The 19,836-nt window shown below is 41.1% G+C and overlaps 1 protein-coding gene across 1 annotated transcript in view; it reads left to right on the top strand.

Annotated features, from left to right (window-relative positions):
- The window catches only part of LOC309848526 (ral guanine nucleotide dissociation stimulator-like), a 438,233-nt gene that overhangs the window by 63,178 nt on the left and 355,219 nt on the right, over window positions 1-19,836 (top strand). The window lies entirely within an intron of this gene.

The following is a 19,836-nucleotide window of genomic DNA, read 5'->3' as shown; positions in this document are numbered from 1 at the left end:
TGACTGAGCCGCCCAGGTGCCCCTGTGCCTTGCATCTTTTGTTCAAGCTTATGTTTTTTGTTTTGTTTTGAAAGATTTTATTTATTTATTTGTCAGAGAGAGAGCGAGAGAAAGTGAGCACAGGCAGACAGAGTGGCAGGTAGAGTCAGAGGGAGAAGCAGGCTCCCTGCAGAGCAAGGAGCCCGATGTGGGACTCGAGCCCAGGACGCTGGAATCATGAACTGAGCTGAAGGCAGCTGCTTAACCAACTGAGCCACCCAGGCATCCCTGTTCAACCTAATGTTTAAGTTTAATCCTTGTTATATGTAACTGAAGATTGTTCCTTTCCACTGCTGTATAGCATTCCATTTTATGACTATATCACCATATACCTATTTTACTGTTGCTATTGTTTACAGTTTGGGGCTATTAGAATGGGGTTGCTATAAACATTATACATGTATCTTATTGCATATGTTTAAAATTCTCTAGAATCCACATTTAGGAGTGAGTTGATGGTTCCTAGGCTATGTATGTGTTCCACTGGATAAGAGGAAGATAAATTGTTCTTGAAAGGTTTTGTAACAAATTACACCCCAACAGCAACCATGGTCTGAGAGTCCATGCTGTTATCCATCCTTGCCAAAACATGTTAGTGTCAACGTTTTTGAATTTTCCTGATTAAAAATAAAGTTAAATACTTTCATATATGCTTACTGAACTTTTGTCTGTCTTATTTTGTGAAGTCCTGTTTAAATGTTTTTCCCATTTTTCTGTGGAGCCTCTGCCTTTTTCTAATTTATTTATAGAAGTTCTTTATATTTTCTTAATATGAATCCTTTGTATATTATATGTATTAAAACTGCCTTACTCTCTGGGTGCCTGGGTGTCACAGTTGATTAAGCCTCAAACTCTGTATTTCAGCTCAGGTTGTGATCTCAGGGTCCTGGGATCGAGCCCCATGTGGGGCTCTGTGCTCGGTACAGAGCCTGCTTGTCCCTCTCCCTCTGCTCCTTCCCCTTATGCTCTCTCTCTTTCTCAAATAAATAAAATAGTTTTTAAAAACCTGCCTTACACTCTATGGTTTGTCCTTTTACTGCTTTATTGTTGTCTTTTTTTTTTTTAAGGAATAGAATTGTACAATTTACGTACGGTTCAATTTATTGTCTACAATGTTTGTATAGTCTGTTTTAAATAATTTCCTCTATAATAAAGTCATGAGACTCTTCTCACTTATCCTCCAAAAGTTTATAATGCTGTCTTTCACACTTGGGTCTTCAATCAACATAGGAATGCATAGTGTGGGGTCACAATCAAATTTCATCTTTTGACCCATATAGATAGCAAATTTTCTCAGCCCCATGTACTGAAAAGAGAGTTTCCCCACACTGATCTGTAATATCACATTTTTTCATAAACCAGATAGCTACATATATGTGCTTTTATTTCCAGACTCTCATTCTGTTTGGCAATTCTTGCAACATGCCACCTTAAGTACTATAATTTGGGAAAGTCTTGCCTTCTTGTTCTTCCTCAGAATTATTCTTAGCCCTTTACATTACCATATAGGTTGTAGAATCAGCTCATTACACATACATACTGACAATTTCCCTGCACCCCCAAAATATATACACACATCAACCTGTTAGGATAGTGATTGACAATACACTGAATTTATAGATAGATTAGTTTGGAAAGAATTGATATATTTTAAAATTGACTTTTCTATTCCATGAATATAGTGCATCCCTTCAATTTAGTTAGGTATTCGTGTGTGTGTGTGTGTGTGTGTGTGTGTGTGTGTGTTGGCAGGGGGAGAGAGAGAAATTGAGATAGATCTACCCCAACATACCTTTTCATCCATCCATTTTGAAGTTTTATAACATTCTCTATAAATATCTTACACGTATTTTGTTAAATTTGTTCATTGACATCTGACATTATTTTTATGCTGTGGCAAATACAATTCCATTTTCATCTTCTATTCAATTGGAATTTATATGTTATTTCTAAAAGCAGTTTCCCTAGCAATTAAAAGCTATAAACAGCCTTTTTCTTTTCTTTTCTTTTTTGAGAAAGAGAAAGAGAAGGAGAGAGCAGGGTGGGGATATATGGGAAGGGGCAGAGGAAATGGGAAAGAGAAAGACTCTTAAGCAGGATTGATCTCACAACTCAGGATCATAACCTCAGCTAAAATAAAAAATCAGATGCTCTAACTGACTGAGTCCCCCAGGCGTCCCTACACACAACTTTTTAAGATGAAAGTTAACTAGCATTCCTAATTTCTACCAAGATGATGCAAGGATCCTAAGATACTTTATTTCAGTCCTCACTCATATATTTAAATTGCTTTTCAATTTTATAAAACTTGAGTATTATTGTTTTATGCAGTCAGTGTTTATTTACATTTATTCATTTCTTTACATTAAAAAAAATCTTCATTTCTTTTGTAGCTTAGATCATCCATCTCTGATCATTTTACTTATTCTGAAGTATAAATTTAGAATTTGCTTTAGTATGGATCATGGCAAACTCCATCTTTTTGTTTGTTTGTTGGAAAAATGAATTTTCCTCCCTACTCTTATTTTCTGGAAGATATTTTTTACTGGGAGAAGTATTTTATTTATTTATTATTTATATTTATTTTTTGAAAGATTTTTTTTTTTCCAAGTAATCTCTGCACCCAGCATGGGGCTCAAACTTACAACCCTGAGATCAGGTGTCCTATGCCACACTGACTGAGCCAGCCAGGTGCCCCTGGGAAAAGTACTTGAGATTGTCAGTTGTTTCTTTCTGTATATGGAAGATACCATTGCAATGTTCCATGGCTTCTATCGCTGATAAGAAGTCTACTGGAAGTTTAATTGCTGATCTGCTGGAGGTAATTTGTACTTCTATTCTGGATGGTTTTAAAATCCCCATTTTTGTCTTTGGTGTTGCCATAATGAATTCACCATAGTGAACCAGTAGTTCACTAGCCTGTGTTTAGAGTTGGATTTCTTTTTAATATACTTGGAATTCGTTGGTTGCTTTATTCCGTGGACTGGTGTCTATCATGCATTCTGAAAAAAAAAAAATGAGGCATTGTCTCTTCAAATATTATCTTTGCCCCAGTCGCTCTCCTCTCTTGTTCTTGTGAAACTATGATCAAGTTTGCTTTAGATCTTTTAATTCTATCCTTCATTTTTCTTAACCTCTTTTCATATAATCTTTTTGTCTCTCTGTATTCCTTTTCTTTGTGGATAATCTTCTTTTAGTAACTTCCAGTTTTCTAATTCTTTTTCTAATTGGTCTCATCTGTTAAACTCACCCAATGAGCTTTCCACTCCAATTTTTGAATTTCAGTTGTAGAACTTATATTTGGTTCTTCTTCATATTTTCTATATCATTCAAAAATCATTTTCCCATACACTGCAGATGTATAAAGGTCTTTAATTTCTTGAAATAAAACAGTTGCTTTATAAACAAAGCCTGATAATTATAAAATCTTTTATTGCCATCAGGTTGTAACTGCCAATGATCTCTTGAGAATTGTTTCCTTGTGTACTAGTTTTGTTGTTGTTGTTGTGATGAATTATTTTCCTTTGAAAACTAATTGTGAGAATTATTTGAAACCTATCGTACAGAGACAGTCCAATCAAAAAGAATTTGTATTTGCTGTAATAAAATTCTTAGGCACTACTAATTGCAAACACTTTCAATTATATGCACAGTTTGACATTTGGGAGAAGTTTTTTGGGTAGTAAGAATATAGGTTGCAAATCCATCTATTAACTTTTTTGTGGTTGTGATATATCCAAGACAGGCAATTTCTCAATGTCAATGCAAATTTTCTGATGTATTCTATGGTCTGGGTTGGTTGTATTTTTATATGTCCCTGGCTTTATGTAGGAAGAGTACCTCATTAGAATCCCCATTCATTAGGCCCTAGATTTTAACTTCTGAATTTTATGTCCTGTAAGAAATATAAATGGCCCTTTTGCCACAATTTCACTATTCTGCTTAACTCTCTGGGTGTACACTTTCTTATAGTGTATAGTGTATAACTTCTCTACTCAAAATGCTAACAAAACAGGAGGCTGGGTACTGAGACACTAGGAAACAAGATCAAGGAATAATATCAGCCCATGATTTAACTCTTTGAAGAAATAATCTTGGTTTACTCCTTGGCTCTTGAAGATTGGTTAACTATCATGAATGACACAAAAACTATCTGAACCAGGAAGTTCACACCATCAGACTATCTCAGTGGAAACAAATGGTCATTGATGTTCTTCATTCCAGAAAGGCAGCAGAACAGGAGACAAAAGTTTGGGAAAAACTAGCCAAAATGCATAAGACCACAAGAGATGTCATCTTTGTATTTGGATTCAAAACCCATTTCAGTGGTGCCAAGACAACTGACTTTGGTATGACTTAGGATTACTTGGATAATGCAAAGAAAAATGAACCCAAAAATTGAGTTGCAAGACAGAGGATGCATGAGAAGAAAAAGACCTCACGAAAAGAGTGAAAGTAATGCAAGAGCAGAATGAAGAAAGTCAGGGGGACTAAAAAGCCAATATGGTGCTGGCAAAAAGTAAACTGGAGATTCAACAACAGAAGGAGAAACACTTGGCAGTGACTTCATCTGTGGTGATTGTGCAGATTTTTGATGAGAGAATTAATAAACCAGAAATTAAAGGAAAAAATGCAAGTATCCTCATGATCCCTATAATGTACCAAACCACAGCAAGGACAAACACCCACCAGAACAAGAGATGTGAAACATCATCTCAAATAACCAAACTATTTACTAGTAAATGGGTACAGTCCTATTGCAACTTGAAGGTACATGTTATAAAATAAATGAACTATGGATTAATGTCATTTGGAGAATCCACAAGCACTTTCTCCAAGAAATGCTTCTCCAACCTAAGTAGGATTTTTCTGATTTAATTATTTCTCATCTTTAAAGCTTTTCTGGTTCCTCTCAGTATTTGTCTGACTTGACTCTCAAAGTCTTTCCTTTGGAGTGTGCCATAGCAATTATGTTTGTCAAGGTCAGGTGATAGGTGGCAACTAGGAGAGCTCAGGTCCAAGTCCTGGCTTCATTATAATTCCAAAACTCCTAATTCATAATTAATGAAATGCAAGTCTGATGGATTATTATTTCTGGATCTTGACCCTGTAAACTGGATTAGCCCTTCCAGTCTCTGGACTGCTACAACAGACTAGAAGGCTAAGACTTGAGCCCTATGGGCTAAGTGCCTAAGGGCACTTTTGGTCACTTACTGCCCACTAAAGTGGGTTTATTCAAGAGTGATAATCTTCTGAAAGCTAAACATGGTGTAAAAGCTAAGTGTATGTAAACTATGTATCTGTACCCAAAATAATATTTGTAGATGTGAAACTAATTTGTTCATTATTTTTTACAGAGAATAGAGAAAAAAGGTTTAAAATGTGTGTGTGTGTGTAAGTGAAGAAATGCCTTTTCTCCCCTAAATTGCACAAGGCTATAAATCATACTATTTGAGACAATTGTGCATGTATTTACTTCCTCTGAATTATATTTTCACAACACAGTTGCCAAGTATTGGTCTATTTCTACTGCAGAGAGTAGTGCCTGGAATTTGTCAGGGTACCTCTGCTATTACTCTGTGGGTTGTGTGGTTGTCAGGATTACTTTCAGTGTGTATGCGTGGGAAAGGTGCTTGCGGTGGGTGGGAGGTAGGCAGAGGGAGAGGCAACAGGAAATATGAAGAGTAAGAGATTTACCTAAGAAGAATATTTTCAAAAAAAAAAAAAAAAGGAGAAGAATATTTTCTTTTCTTTCTCAGAAAGAGTAAGTCTGGTAAAGAAATATAGTGTATAAAACAACAAATATTTAGGAAAAAAAACCTCGAATTTTTATTTTTTAAAAGACCAATTTATAATATTAAATTTCATGCTATTAATAATTCTTGAGTAAAACAATTTTATGTATAGCATGACTAATTTCTCATATCAAGATTTAGTAACAATAACAGAAATTTACAGCTGGAAGGAAACTTAGTACTCTCCTAGACCTTGCCTTCATTTTTAAGAAGAGCTAAAAGGTTGACTTGCCAGAGGTCACAGTCAGTAATAAAAAGGCTAGGATCCAGGTCTCATCATTTCCTCTCAGATGTCCTTAACACAAATAATTTTGAAATATTAACTTTTCCAATTTGCAGAGCTTTTCATGTGAACTCCACAACACATTTTCACATAAATAATATTTGTAGGATATATTATAAGCATTGCACCACATCCCAACATGAACATATTTCAAATCTCTACCTCTCTACTTTTAATTCGTTTTTTTGCTAAGAACAGTTAAGAAAAGTTGTTTGTATATAGGTATATATTAAGAATGCTGCCTTAGACTATTCTTACCAATTTCATTAACATGAAATATATGTGAATCACTACAATTTTAAAAATTTACAGCAACCATCAATCTCAAAGATAGACCTATTTTCTAAAAGCCATACCTTCTAAAATCAAGCAAATTATGAAAAAGGGGAAGTGAACATGAATCTTTTTGAAAATTACCCAGCACTCTAATTGAAAGTCCTTTACCCTTCTACCATTTTTATTGTTTTTCATCTTTCCCCCAAACTACATATAAATAATATGAGAAAAGTTCTTCCTCAATCCATACAAAGTTTTTAAGCAACAATGTAATACTACTTCATTACAAGTCCTCTGGGTACAGAATCGTTTGCTGTGGACATGGAACAGACCGACGGAAGTTTCAGTCTTCGAAATGCTAGCTCAGAATAAAGACCAACATGTGGAGGATGATAAACTAGTCTGGATCCCCTTGATAAAAAGACCAATTTTCAATAAAAAATATGGTGAATACATTTGTATGTTTAAAAATGCACAACTGTTTATGTTAAAAATAAAAGAGCTTTGGGGGGAAAACTTAATAACGAATTAATAGAATTCATAGCACAGTTTTTATAAGAAAATATTTTCTAGGTTCCTTGTTTGGAGGCTGGGAAACTGTCTTCCTTTTGTCATGGACAATGGCCACTGGCATAAAGGCAACATGGAGGCTCAAGGATTAAGCCCGCCTCTCCAGAGGAACACAGCATGAGCACAGTACAAAGACAGCATTAGTTATGTCTTCATAAGTCAGATGCTAGGAATCCATAATACCTAGACTCCTATTAATGTTGAATGGGACAATCTATAATAATTTGATCACAGTGATTACAGGTCTGAAAGGGATAAAATAACATTTTGTCCAACTCATAAAAATCTCACCGGATCATGAACATCTAACTAAGTATCTAGTTTATGTCATATATGTTCCAAATCTCATCACCACTGAAATCTTAGGGTATAGGTATTATCATCCTCATTTAGCAGATGAGAGAACTGAGAGACTAAAAGAAGACAAAACTCTGGATGATTGACACATCTCCAAAGGCAAGACAAACAAAAGCAAAAATGAACTACTGGGACTTCATCAAGATAAAAAGCTTTTGCATGGCAAAGGATATAGTCAACAAAACTAAAAGGCAATCTATGGAATGGAAGAAGGTATTTGCAAATGACATATCAAATAAAGGACTAGTATCCAAAATCTAAAAAGAACCTACAAAACTCAAACCCAACAAACAAAAATTCCAGTCAAGAAATGGGCAGAAGACATGAATGTTTCTCCAAATAAGACATACAAATGGCCAACAGACACATGAAAAAATGCTCATTTCTCACCAACGGGGAAATACAAATCAAGACCACCACCAGATACCACCTCACACCAGTCAGAATAGCTAAAATAAATAACTTAGGAAACAACAAATGTTGGTGAGGATGCAGAGCAAAGGGAACCTTCTTACAGTGCTGGTGGGAATGCAAACTGGTAGAGCTACTCCAGAAAACAGTATAGAGGTTCCTCAAAAATTTATTTTTTTTAAGATTTTATTTGTTTATTTGACAGAGAGAAATCACAAGTACACTGAGAGGCAGGCAGAGAGAGAGAGAGAAGGAAGCAGGCTCCCTGCTGAGCAGAGAGCCCGATGTGGGACTCGATCCCAGGACCCTGAGATCATGACCTGAGCCAAAGGCAGCGTCTTAACCCACTGAGCCACCCAGGCACCCAGGTTCCTCAAAAATTTAAAAAGAGAGTTACCCTATGACCCAGAAATTGCACTACTAGGTATCTAACCAAAGGATACAAACATGGTGGTTTGAAGGACCACCTGCACCCCAGTGTTTGTAGCAGCCATACCTACAATAGCCAAAATATGGAAAGAGCCCAGATGTCCATCAACAGATGAATGGATAAAGATTTGTTATGTGAGTGTGCATGTGTTATATGGAATATCACTCAGCCATCAAAAAGAATGAAATCTTGCCTTTTGCAATGGATGGAACTACAGTGTATTATCCTAAGTGAAGTAAGTCAGAGAAAGACAAATACTGTATGATTTCACTCATATGTGCAATCTAAGAAACAAAACAGATTAACATAAGGGAAGGGAAGGAAAAATAAAACAAAATGAAAATGGAGAAGGAGGCATACCATAAGAAAGGCTGAACTCTAGAAAAGAAACTGAATGTTGCTGGATGGGAGGTTGGTGGGGGGAAGGGGTAATTGGGTGATTGGCATTAAGGACATAACCTGATATAATGAGCACTGGGTGCTATATGCAACTGATGAATCACTAAATTCTACTCCTAAAAATAGTAATACAGTATATGCTAACTGAACTGAATTTAAGAATTAAAAAAAAGTCTGTGATTCCTTTGCTAAGATATGCTGAGCTCTATCACAATTGTGTGACTTAAATGAGCTATAAATTAGTGTTCATTCTTTCCTATAGATAATTCTCATTGTTCTTTAGTGTAAATTAACCGAGCCTTATTAAGTGTGGCTAACTGTCAGGCTAAGGATACACAGACAAAACCAAACCCAGAGACCCTCAAAGAGCTCAAACCAATGGAGAAGTTTAATATATAAACAACCTGTTACAGATGAAGGCAATTGCAATGAAAAGATCAAACAGAAGTGGGGTGGTAGCATGGAAGAGTAAAGGATTAACTTCGTTTGAATTTTCTGGGGAAGATTCGTATAGAAAATGACTTCTGAGGGGCACCTGGATGGCACAGTCAGTTGAATACCCACCTCCTGTTTGCAGGGCAGCTAATGGTCTTGGGGTTGAAGGATGGAGTCCTGTGTCAAACTCTGCACTAAGTGAAGAGTCTGCTTGAGTTTTTCTTTCCCTCTCCTTCTGCCCCTCTGCTCAGGCTCGCTCACTCTAACTCAAATAAATAAATATTGAAAAAAAAAGGGATGACCTCTGAGATTATTTTTGAAAGATAAACATGAATTCACGAGATTGGGAAGGGCCAAAGAGCATTCCAAGCATTTGGTAGGTCCTGGAGACTTCTCTGGTCCTGGAGACTGTCCCGCACTGCTGGTGTATAAAGTAAGAGTGGGGCTTGTGGGACCTGAGGCTGAAGAGGCAAAGGCAGATTAAAGAACCTCAAGTGTGCCTGTTACAGCTTGAATTCAGCACAAAGCCACTAAGGAATCATTGGTGGGTTTCAGTTCTCGGAGATAAACTATGTATTATATTCAAGTTTGAAACTGATGATGTTGGTAACAGATGGATTAACCAAACACCCTAAAAGGGCCTCTAGAGATCATACATGATCTGGCTCCTTTGTATTTCTCCAGCTTGATTTTGAGTCATCCTCTTCTGTCCTCTATCTGGTAACACTAAACCACATTCGGCTCTCTTTTCTGGGCATTTGTACAAGTGGTCCCTTTGATTGGAAATTCTTTCTTTTCATTTTGAGGGTCTAACTCTTCAACTTATCTTTTAGAGCTTAACAGGAAGATAATTTCTGTTGGAAAGCTTGCACTAACCCTCAAAAATTGGAGCTACCCATCTACCATATGGTACTTAGTCTGCTTGTACTTCCCTTCTCAAAGCACTTACTTCACTGTCACGTGACCAACTGCCTGTTGATTTTCTCTCCAGATACTGTGAATTTTCTAAGGGCAAGCTTGATGGCCTGTGTATCTACAATACCTAGTGCAGCCCTGCAATACAGACAGTGTTTGAAAAATAGCTCTTGAATGGGTGCTGAATATCAAGTGTGCAGCTAGCAGTAGATCAATTGGGTGACCAATGATAAACGTCTGAACTGAAGAGGGTTAGGATCACTAACAATTGGTGACTTACCAGAGTTAAAGAGGAAAGAAAAAAAGGAAAAAGATTAAGTAGTGAAGGATAGTTACCAATTTTTAAGAAAATAGGTAGGACAACACAACCATGGTTGCCTATAAACTCTCTCTCTCTGACCTCTCTCCTATTGCTCCTACCTCAGTTTTCCCAAAGTGCGAGACATACTCTTGCTTCAAAATGGGCAACTGCTGTTCCTTCATCCTGGAAAAATATTCCCCAAATGTCCCCATGGCTTGCTCCCTCACCACCTCAGATCTTTGCCCAAATGGTAACGCTATAGTGATGGCTTCCCTGAGCATCCCACTTAGAATTATAACCCTATCCGCATCTTGGCTCTCCTTGGTCCTCTTCCCTCCTCTATTTTTCCCCACAGAATTTATATCAGACACACAACATATTTATTTGCTTTGTCTTTTCCACTACAGATGTGTTCCCTGAGGGGTAAATATTTGTTAATTTGTTTACTTCACTACTGTACCCTCAGGGCCTAGGACATAGTAGGCATTCAATATATGTTTAATTAATGATTGAACAAGTGAATTAACAGTAGCATCAACAGCGGTACAGAGTGGGGAAAAAGTATGCAGAAAATGATTATGTGCACTTTTAAATATGCTCAATTAGAAGAGGTCACTGAGAAGAAAGATAAAATTGGAAGAGTAGCAGGGGGACCCTGGGTTTGCTTTATCCCTCAAACAGAGGAGCTCAACATCAAATCATTTTGAACAACTAGGAAATAGATTTGAGGATTAAGAAAATAATCTGCATAACTGGAGGGAAAGTGGCAGATGTGAGGTTTGGAGCTATGAACTAGGGGAGAGAAAAGCTGTGGTGCTGGGAAAGGGAGGGAGCCATTTTTTTAGAGTGAAGCCAGGGAGAGAGGGAGAGGGCAGGAGAAAGAACAGCATATAGGGTTCCTGCAATATGCTGGGGGGAGGGGATCCCCTGAATGACACTGAGAGAAATCAGTCCCCCTCCTGGAGTACATGTGGAAGAGGGATTTTGCTTTTCTGAGGACAAAAGGCCCCCTAGGAGCCACTGAGTGGCTGTTTAGCAGCAGGGGACAGAAGCATGTGTAGAGGGCAGATATGCTGGTCACAGCTTTCCACTGTGGGGCCCAACAGACTCCACTCTGTGTGACTGCTTTTATGGGACAGAATGGTGCTGGGCAAGCTGCAAGCCTCTCCTCCTAGGGAGAGAAGCAGGTCCACACCTTGCTGGGTCCTTAAAGATTTGGAGTTTTCAATACCAGCCATGGGACAAAGAGAAAACACATAACTGTGGCATAGGGTGTGCAGATGGCCAGGCACAGGGAACTTGAGGTGCAGTGATAGGATGAAAGCCTGGAACACAGGAGAAGAAGTTGTTCACTTTTTTATCAGGGCCTCCTAAACAGGAGCAGCTGTGAGTTTTCCCCCAGGTTAAGAGGGTGGGGTGATAGGATCTTCCACACATTCCCTTCCCCCCACCACCATGGTTGGACTTAAGAGAGAAACAGAACCTCCAGGGGAGGCTGGAGTCCCTTACACCAAACCCTGCCCTTGTGCACCCAGCAGGGGCATGTTTCCTAAGGCAGGTCTGACTGTGAACCAGCACAGGGGGCCTCTCCCTCAGAACAACATACGCTGCCCCACATGTACCAGGTCTACTAATCACAGAGTGCTCTAAAGCATCAGCTTCAGTTCTGGTGGAAATAGGACCAGGTTTTCTTTTCTTAAGAATTCTTTTATTTCTTTATTTTTATTTTCTTATTCCTTTGGCATTAGGCTTATAGTTTTTTGTTCATTTGTTGGTTTGTTTCTTTTTTGCCTTTGTAGGATCAGCCTTCCCACCCCCCCTTTTCCTTCCTTCTTTCTCATTATTTGGAATCAGGGTTATAGTTGTTTGTCTGTCTGTTTTTTCTTCCTTTTCCTTTTCTCTTTTCTTAGATCAGCCCCCTCTTTTTTAGTTTTTTTTTTTAATTAGGCTTATCTCAACAAACAAATCAAAGCACACCTAGTGAAAGGTTCAACCACCTCCCACTGCAAGCAAGGAGGAAGTCTGAGCAAACTGACCTGTGGAAAAGGGCAGCCAAAACACAACATCAGAGTGCACACAGCATCCAACAGAAACACTTCCTGAAGTGCAAGACCCTGGACAGTGTGTGATCCCTTCTTAATATAGTATTCCTCTTAGGAGCAGGAAACATAACATTCTTTCATGACATGCAAAAGACAGAAACCTAGACATAATGACAAGACAGAGGGATTCTCCCTAAAAGAAATAGCAGAAGAAATCACAGCCAGGGATTTCTCAAAACAGATATAAGCAATATATCTGAACAAGAATTTAGAATGACAGTCATAAGAATACTACCTGGGCTTCAAAGCAGCATAGAAGACACCAGAGAAATCCTCACTGCAGAGATAAAACTAGTCATGCTGAAATAAAAATGCTATAGCTGAGAGGCAGAACCAACTGGATGTAATCACAATGAGGATGGAAGAGGCAGAGAACCAAATAGGTGATACAGAGTGAAAATTATGGAAAATAACAAAGCTGAAAAGAAGAGGGAAAGAAAACATCATGAATACAAACTTAGGGAATTTAGTGATTCAACAATGTGCAATATTATCTGTATCACAGGAGTCTCAGAAGAATAAAAGTGTGAAAATGGGGCAGAAAGTTTATTTGAACAAATTATAGCTGACAACTTCCCTAATTGGGGGAAGGAAACAGGCATTTATGTCCAAGAGTCACAGAGAACTCCCCTCAAAACCCAAACAGAACAGGTCAACACCAAGATATATTAGAGTGAAACTCACAAAACAAAAAAGATAAGGTGAGAATTCTGAAAGTAGCAAGGGGCAAAAGGTCCTTAACCTACAAGGGTGGACACATAAGGTTAGCTGCAGACCTGTCCACAAAAACATAGCTGGCCAGAAATAAGCAGCATGATATATTCAACACGCTGACTGGGAAAAATAACACAGCCAAGCAGCAAAGCTATCATTAAGAATGGAGGGAAAGATAAAAAAGAGTTTTCAAGATAAGCAAAAACTAAAGGAGTTCATGAACACTAAACCAGCTCTGCAAGTAATACTAAAAGGGATTCTTAGAGCAGGAAATAGATAACAAAAGTTACAGGAACTTTTTAAACCATTTTTAAAAGGAACACAGACAATCTACAGGAACAGCGATTTTACAAGTAATACAATGGCAGTAAATTCATATCTATCAGTAATTACTCTGAATGTAAATAGGCTCAATGCTCTAATCAAAATACACACGGCTTCAGAATGGATTAAAAAAGAAAAAAAAACCACCAAGATGCTGCTTACAAGAGACTCATTTTAGACCAACTGACACCTCCAGACTGAAAGTGAGGGGCTGGAGGACCAGGCTAATGGACACCATGCTAATGAATCATGCTAGTGGACATCAAAACAAAGCTGGAATAGCCATACTTACATCAGAAAAACTGTATTTTAAACCAAAAACTGTAGTAAGAGATGAAGAAGAGTACTGTATTATAATAAAGGGGTCTATCCAACAAGCTCTAACAGATACAAATATTTATACCTCCAACTTGAGAGCAGCCAAATATATTAATGAATTAGTAACTTGCACAAGCACACTCACTCCTGTGTGCACACATGTGTTCATCAGTGCTCATATTCTGGAGTCCCAGAAGACAACAGCCCCACCTACAAAGGGCTGGGTAGTAGCTTCTCAAGAACTTAGGCTTCGAATTTTCAGTGAAATCCCTTAGTAAGGGAATGACCTTGGCCCTTAGCCATTGGCCCTTGGCCCTTGGCCCTTGGGTGGGAACAAGTTATGCGGATGATAGGGCTATGGATACATCCAAGGGGAGGCACCTACCTGAAGGAGCCTACTGCAAAGTTTCCATCGACAGCCAGGTGCATGATTGAAACACTTAGGTGTCTACCCCTGTCTGGGACATTCCTGGCTTAAAAGTGTTCAAGGGGTGAAGTGGGGTGATATCCCAGGTGTGACAGCATGATCTCAAGATCCCGGTGGTCCCCAGAAGACCAGGTGGGGCCCGAATGCTTCTGAGTTCCCAGACATCAGTTAGGGAAAATGGCTGAAAACCATGAAGCTACGTCCTGGCTTTCTACTCTGTAAAGCCCTGTAGTCCGAATCACAGCATAGTTGGGTGATCACTTTCCTGGGAGAGGTCCAGAAGAAGCAGGAGCTTGGTGAGACCTCTGACACCTCGCAGGTCTGGTGCTGGTCTGTGTCACTGGAATCCATAGAACCTGGAGTGGGTGGTTCCCACCTCCTGGGTGGCTCTGCTGGTTAAGCAACTGCCTTCAGCTCAGGTCATGATCCCAGATTCCTGGGATCGAATCCCACATAGGGCTTCAGCTCCATGGGGAGTCTGCTTCTCCCTCTGACCTTCTCCGCTCTCATGCACTCTCTCACTCAAATAAATAAAATCTTTAAAAATAAAACAAAACAAAACAATTGGAATTGGAACTCAGTCACGTGCCTGAGATAAAAATGCCTCGTCCCTGGCAGGGTGAACCCAGAGTTCTGACAGAATCCGAGGAGATAAGACCGGTGGAATGTTTTTTTCTGTGCAGGCTCACTGAAGAGCTGGGTGTGAATTTTCAGCTCCGGGGTAGGGAGCAGGGTGCGGTGACATTCACCTCAGCCATCGGTGCTGCAAGTCTGCAGGGAGTAAAACAGCGGCACTTACTGGAACCCAGGGCCCGTCTCTGCTGCTTGGGCCAGCTGCAGTTGCACCAGGGGAAGTCCACCTGAGGATCAGGGCAAGAGCCCCTCCCCTAGAAGGCCATCAGGAACAGCTCACCCCTCTCAAGTTCACTGATCAGAGAGGGCTGCAAAGCTGCAGAGCTCAGGGAAATCACTAGGTAGCATTCTTTGTATTTTTATTTTGTAGGCTTTTGTTTATTTTTTCAGGTTTTTCTTACTTTTCATCTCCTTTTAAATAATTTTTATTAGACAGCAAATTCACCTAGAACAGGGAGCCTGAACTTCATCGTGGCTGTTCAGCATAGAACTTTTAGGATTTTCTAATGCTTGTTTCTTCCCCAGATCTATATACTGCACAGGATGTCCAAGGTGTGGCTATAGAGGAATTACTTGGTGTTCCACTGTTTCTTGTGTATGTTTACATCTAAAATAGTCTACCATGTGTCACAAGGCACTGATACAGACTATAAATGCTGCAAGTCATGAGACTTGGGAACAGGGGACAGGGGAATCATTTCCTGAGATCATATCATATGTCATATTGATAGATAGGAGGGAGTTCAGAGGACAGTGATCAGCCAACTGAGAGAACTTAGAAATCATATTAAATAAGAAATGATGAAAAAGGAAGAAAAAATTGTGAACGCAGAAAAGGGAAGATCTTGAGTTGGGTTGAGTGTGTATAGAGGGAAGTGGGACAAAAGGGACTCCTTATACTTCACAGGCATTTGAGTAGATGAGTTGACGTGGGGATAGGTTCCTTGCCTGCGTCTTTAGGATGCAGAATAACCATCCAAGGTGCATGTGCTGGGAGGGAGTTTCAGCTCAATAGAAGGAAGAGCTTTCAAGGTGAAAGCTACCAGTGGAGTGGGTGTCCTTAATATTTGATGTATTCTAGTAGATGAGTCCATCCACTGGGGATATCTTGCTAGATAGGCACCTAGTCACATGCTCCTTACAGTCTTCTTTTAAAAGTAATTGACTAGCTCATTGATTAATCACAAAGATTGCCCAAAGAAGTATAACTTTGATTTAAAATGAAATAAAGCTCAGGGATTTATTATAGTGGAGAGAAGCTGGGTCAGATGCCAGTTGAGGAACGGGGCTGGGCAAGACGGAGGAGTTGTGCTGGAGGCCACGGTTGGGAAAAGATCACATGAGAGAGCAAAATACGGTTGTCAAAAGTGGGGCAATGTGTGAAGGTAAGTTTATTCACTTGTCCACTCACTCTACAAGCATTTATTTGCTGGGAGGTTTATATAATGGAAGTCCATATACTTGCTTAAAATAAACGCACTAGAACTGCATGCATTAATAAGGATGTAGCTCAAAAGCTAAATGGTGAACGAAAAAAGCAAGTCATAGAAGAATAGAGAATATAGGATTCCAATAATACCAAGTAGAATAATACATAAAATTAAAAAATGTGTAGAAACACATAAAATGGTGGTAGACCCTTGCACCCTTTGAGCAAAAGAAGGGAATTACTGACTTAAAATTCACGCGATGCGTACCTCTCGTAGGGAGGAAAGGGGTGTGATCAGAGAAAAGCACACAAGGGCTTCTAAGATACCGGAGAAGGTTTGGCTCTTAATTTGGTGGTGGATACACAGGGACTGGGTTCCTTACTCACACGGTCTAAGCACTCTTTTGAATGTAAGATATAGTTACAATGATGAAAAGCAAAGCAAAGAGAAAGCAAAGGTGAGCATTTAGACTGAAGGGACACACAAGGTCTTAAGCAGTATAGATACAGATAAGTCCACATATGGACATAGTGGAGCCCGATGACAGAACATCACACGCACAGAGAGGTATTCAAAACACTGAAAAGCACTTTGACTGACAAAAGACTTATCAGCAAGGACAGATGCCAGCAGCTATGTGAGTGACATCCTCAAACTGAACAGCCCGGGGACACCCCAGCTGTCCGGCATCTACTCCGTAGCCCTCAGCCTGTGGTCTTTGCTGCCCTACCCCGCAGCAGAATCCATTCTCTTAAAAGTCAGCCGTGACACAGACTGACTGAGGGATGTGTTTACAGCCAGTCACCTCTCCAGGAATGTTCTCTCAACAGGGAGATGTTTTCAGCTGGGAAAAAACGTCCCTGTTTTCGGGCAGTCTGTTTCGCTGGAAACAAAATTCCACATCCAACCCCCGGCCTGGAGACTTCCCTGAACTCAAGGGGCAGTGGTGCCACCTCTGACTGGGGCTTGGCCTGGGTCTGTTGTCTGACGACGCTGTGCCTTGGCACTGAGGACTCTCCCAGTCCCAGCCAGCCTGTGTCTGGGCAGGAGGAGGTTTCTCCCTGGGTACAAAGGCTCATGGAACCTCAGAGTTGAGAAGTCCCTTCTGAAGCATCTGGACGCAACCTTCTTGTGAGGTCGGGCCCACAAGCCTGGCAAGCCCTGCGTTCAAATCCTGCCTATGACTCAATGGGGAGCATGGAGAGGGGCAGGTTCTTAAAGCCTTGGTTTCCTTCGGAGTCCAACAGAGACAGCATTTTGCCCTTCCTCATGGGCTTGTTAGGGGGATTGACTGTCATGATTCATGCTCTCAAAAGATACTCAGTAATCCTCAGCTTGACCTGCTCAGAGTAGCCCCCTGGGAGCACGTTGCCGTCATGGGCTCTGGGCCTCTGCCCTACTGTGTCCCTTCAGCCTGCCAATCCAGACTCCCCTGACCCAGTCGTCCTTCCAGAAAGCCTTCCTGCCCGCCAGTATGGGATCCCACTACACTGGTGCTCACCCATCAGACCCAGGCCAGCCCTGGGGCAGGACGTCCCCCAGAGCTAGTGTCCTGGACATGGACAGTCCTCCGTGTGGAGACTGGCAAGCTGGAGCCCGCTGTGCTGCCACCTGTTTTTAGAACAAATATTGGGGTGCCTTGTGATGGGGCTCTTTCTCCCCAAAGCAGGGAAATGAGCTGCCCCCAGTTCCATCACGCCTGTCCCACTCTTCCCCCACTGTGGAACCATTGGTACATAGCGCCTTAGGCCTCCTTGACTGCCAGGGCCCCAGAGCCTTTTCGTGGCTGGAGTTGAAAATGTTTGATGGAGGTCAGTTTGGTTTTTGATGGACCTGTTGGTGGGATGAAGCCTGGGCACTCCCTGCAAGCCAACACGAAGCCTGAGCCCCTGACCAGTAAGGCAGCGCACAGCCCACGGCAGCCCCTCCCCTAGTGCTCAGAGCTCCCCTTTCTCACTGAGTCCCACTCGCTGGTGTTTCTCTCTCTTCCTGCAGGGAGAGCCCCAAATGTCCTCTCTCTGAGGATCTATCTTGTGTGCCTGGTTAGCTCCATCTTCTGGCGGGCAAGACAGGAGTTACTGACGACGACCTCTATTAGAGCGTCAGATCAAGGGGACTCCCCCTTACCCGACTTTGTGGGAGAGGAGGGGTGTCAGCAGGAAGCCCGGCCCCCTCTCTCACACAAGTTTAACTTGAGGGATACCAAGGTTGGGGTTGGCAGGGTCAGGGGGTCACAGCCAGAAGATCCTGAGGGTGTGGATGAGCTCTGTCCAGTGCCAAAGGCCCTGGTTGAGGCTCTGTCCATCCTGCAGCTTCCATGAGCAGCCGACGTGCATTGTAAAGGCCTCTCTTGCTCACACAGTTCATGTGGCTCTTGATGTTGCCACTAAAACTCCATCTGCATGAACACTTGTCTGTCACCCACTGACCGGCACTGTCCTTGGAGGTTCGTCCCTGAGAGGATGGGGTTCAGCCAGGAAGGACAGGGAGCAAGCCGAGAGGAGTGGCCTGGCCTGTGCCCCTCTGCTGGCCTGGAGGAGGGTCTGGTTGCGCCAGTGAGAGTCTGGGTGATTGAGCCCGGGGGGCTGGAGTGGCTGGAGCGTGTCACCAGACAGGGCATGGGTGAGGTGTGTTCCAGGACACGGGGCAGGGGAGCATCTGGGAGAGGACATATGAGGGCGCTGTGGGCAGCCTCCCCAATGCTCTATGGTCACTCCCAGGGCCCCGACGTCATCACTGCTGGCTTGTCCTCCTCATGATTTCAGGTCTCATCTATAGAATCCTGGATCCCTCCAAAGCAATGCTTCTTCCTAATGAAGACAGCATAAAGGAGCCAGCAGCCAGTCCCCTAAAAATGTGGGTAAAGCGTGTTCCAGTGTTGGTGTTTACAGGAATCATTCCTAAAGAAACAGACATTTATGGCACAGACGTGCTTATTGCTTACATTATGAGAGTCAAAGAACTGGAAATGAATTAGTTGTTCAACAGAGGGGTTTCCAGAATGCTGTCACTGAGAATGCCCAAGGGGACAGAGGGACAGTGTCTGTCCACTGAGGGGACATAAGGAAGAACAAGAGCACAGCCCCGGAACCTTCCCTGCCACACTCTGTCACGTACATGTGAGCACATGTGCACACACGCGCACACACACACACACACACACACACACTACATTTAAAGGGTAAGGCAGAGAAGAAGGATGCCGTGTATTATAGGGGATTATTCATTGGTAGAAGGAACATGCCTTCTTTTTTTCATCTTTAAATCATTATTTACTAAATAAACATAGTCTGGATAAAGCCTAAAGAACTCTTTTATGACCTAACTTGTTAGCAAGAGGAGAATATTTAGATATAATTTTAATACTTGATAACATGCCCATTAGAATAGTTGAAACGTAGACTATCCAGAAAAATGAAAGCATGTAAAGGTGTCTCATGGACCCAGACATTTCTCTCATGGTTTCTGCTTTTCAAGGCATGCTTCTAAATGGGAAACCTAGCTCAGAATGAAAATAGTTCATTTGGGGGCTTCCCGTGATCTTTGTTCTTTCAGGAACATTCCTATGTAATAAAATGTTATTTGTATAACAAAGTTTGCAAAGAGGGGAATCACACTTATGTTCTGCAGACACACAGAGAAGGCCATATGGTAGGATTCCAGCAGAGGAAAATCCA

Source organism: Mustela nivalis (genome assembly GCF_964662115.1).
Source record: "Mustela nivalis genome assembly, chromosome: 15".
NCBI classification, from domain to species: domain Eukaryota; kingdom Metazoa; phylum Chordata; class Mammalia; order Carnivora; family Mustelidae; genus Mustela; species Mustela nivalis.
This window is presented reverse-complemented; position numbering and strand designations above follow the sequence as displayed.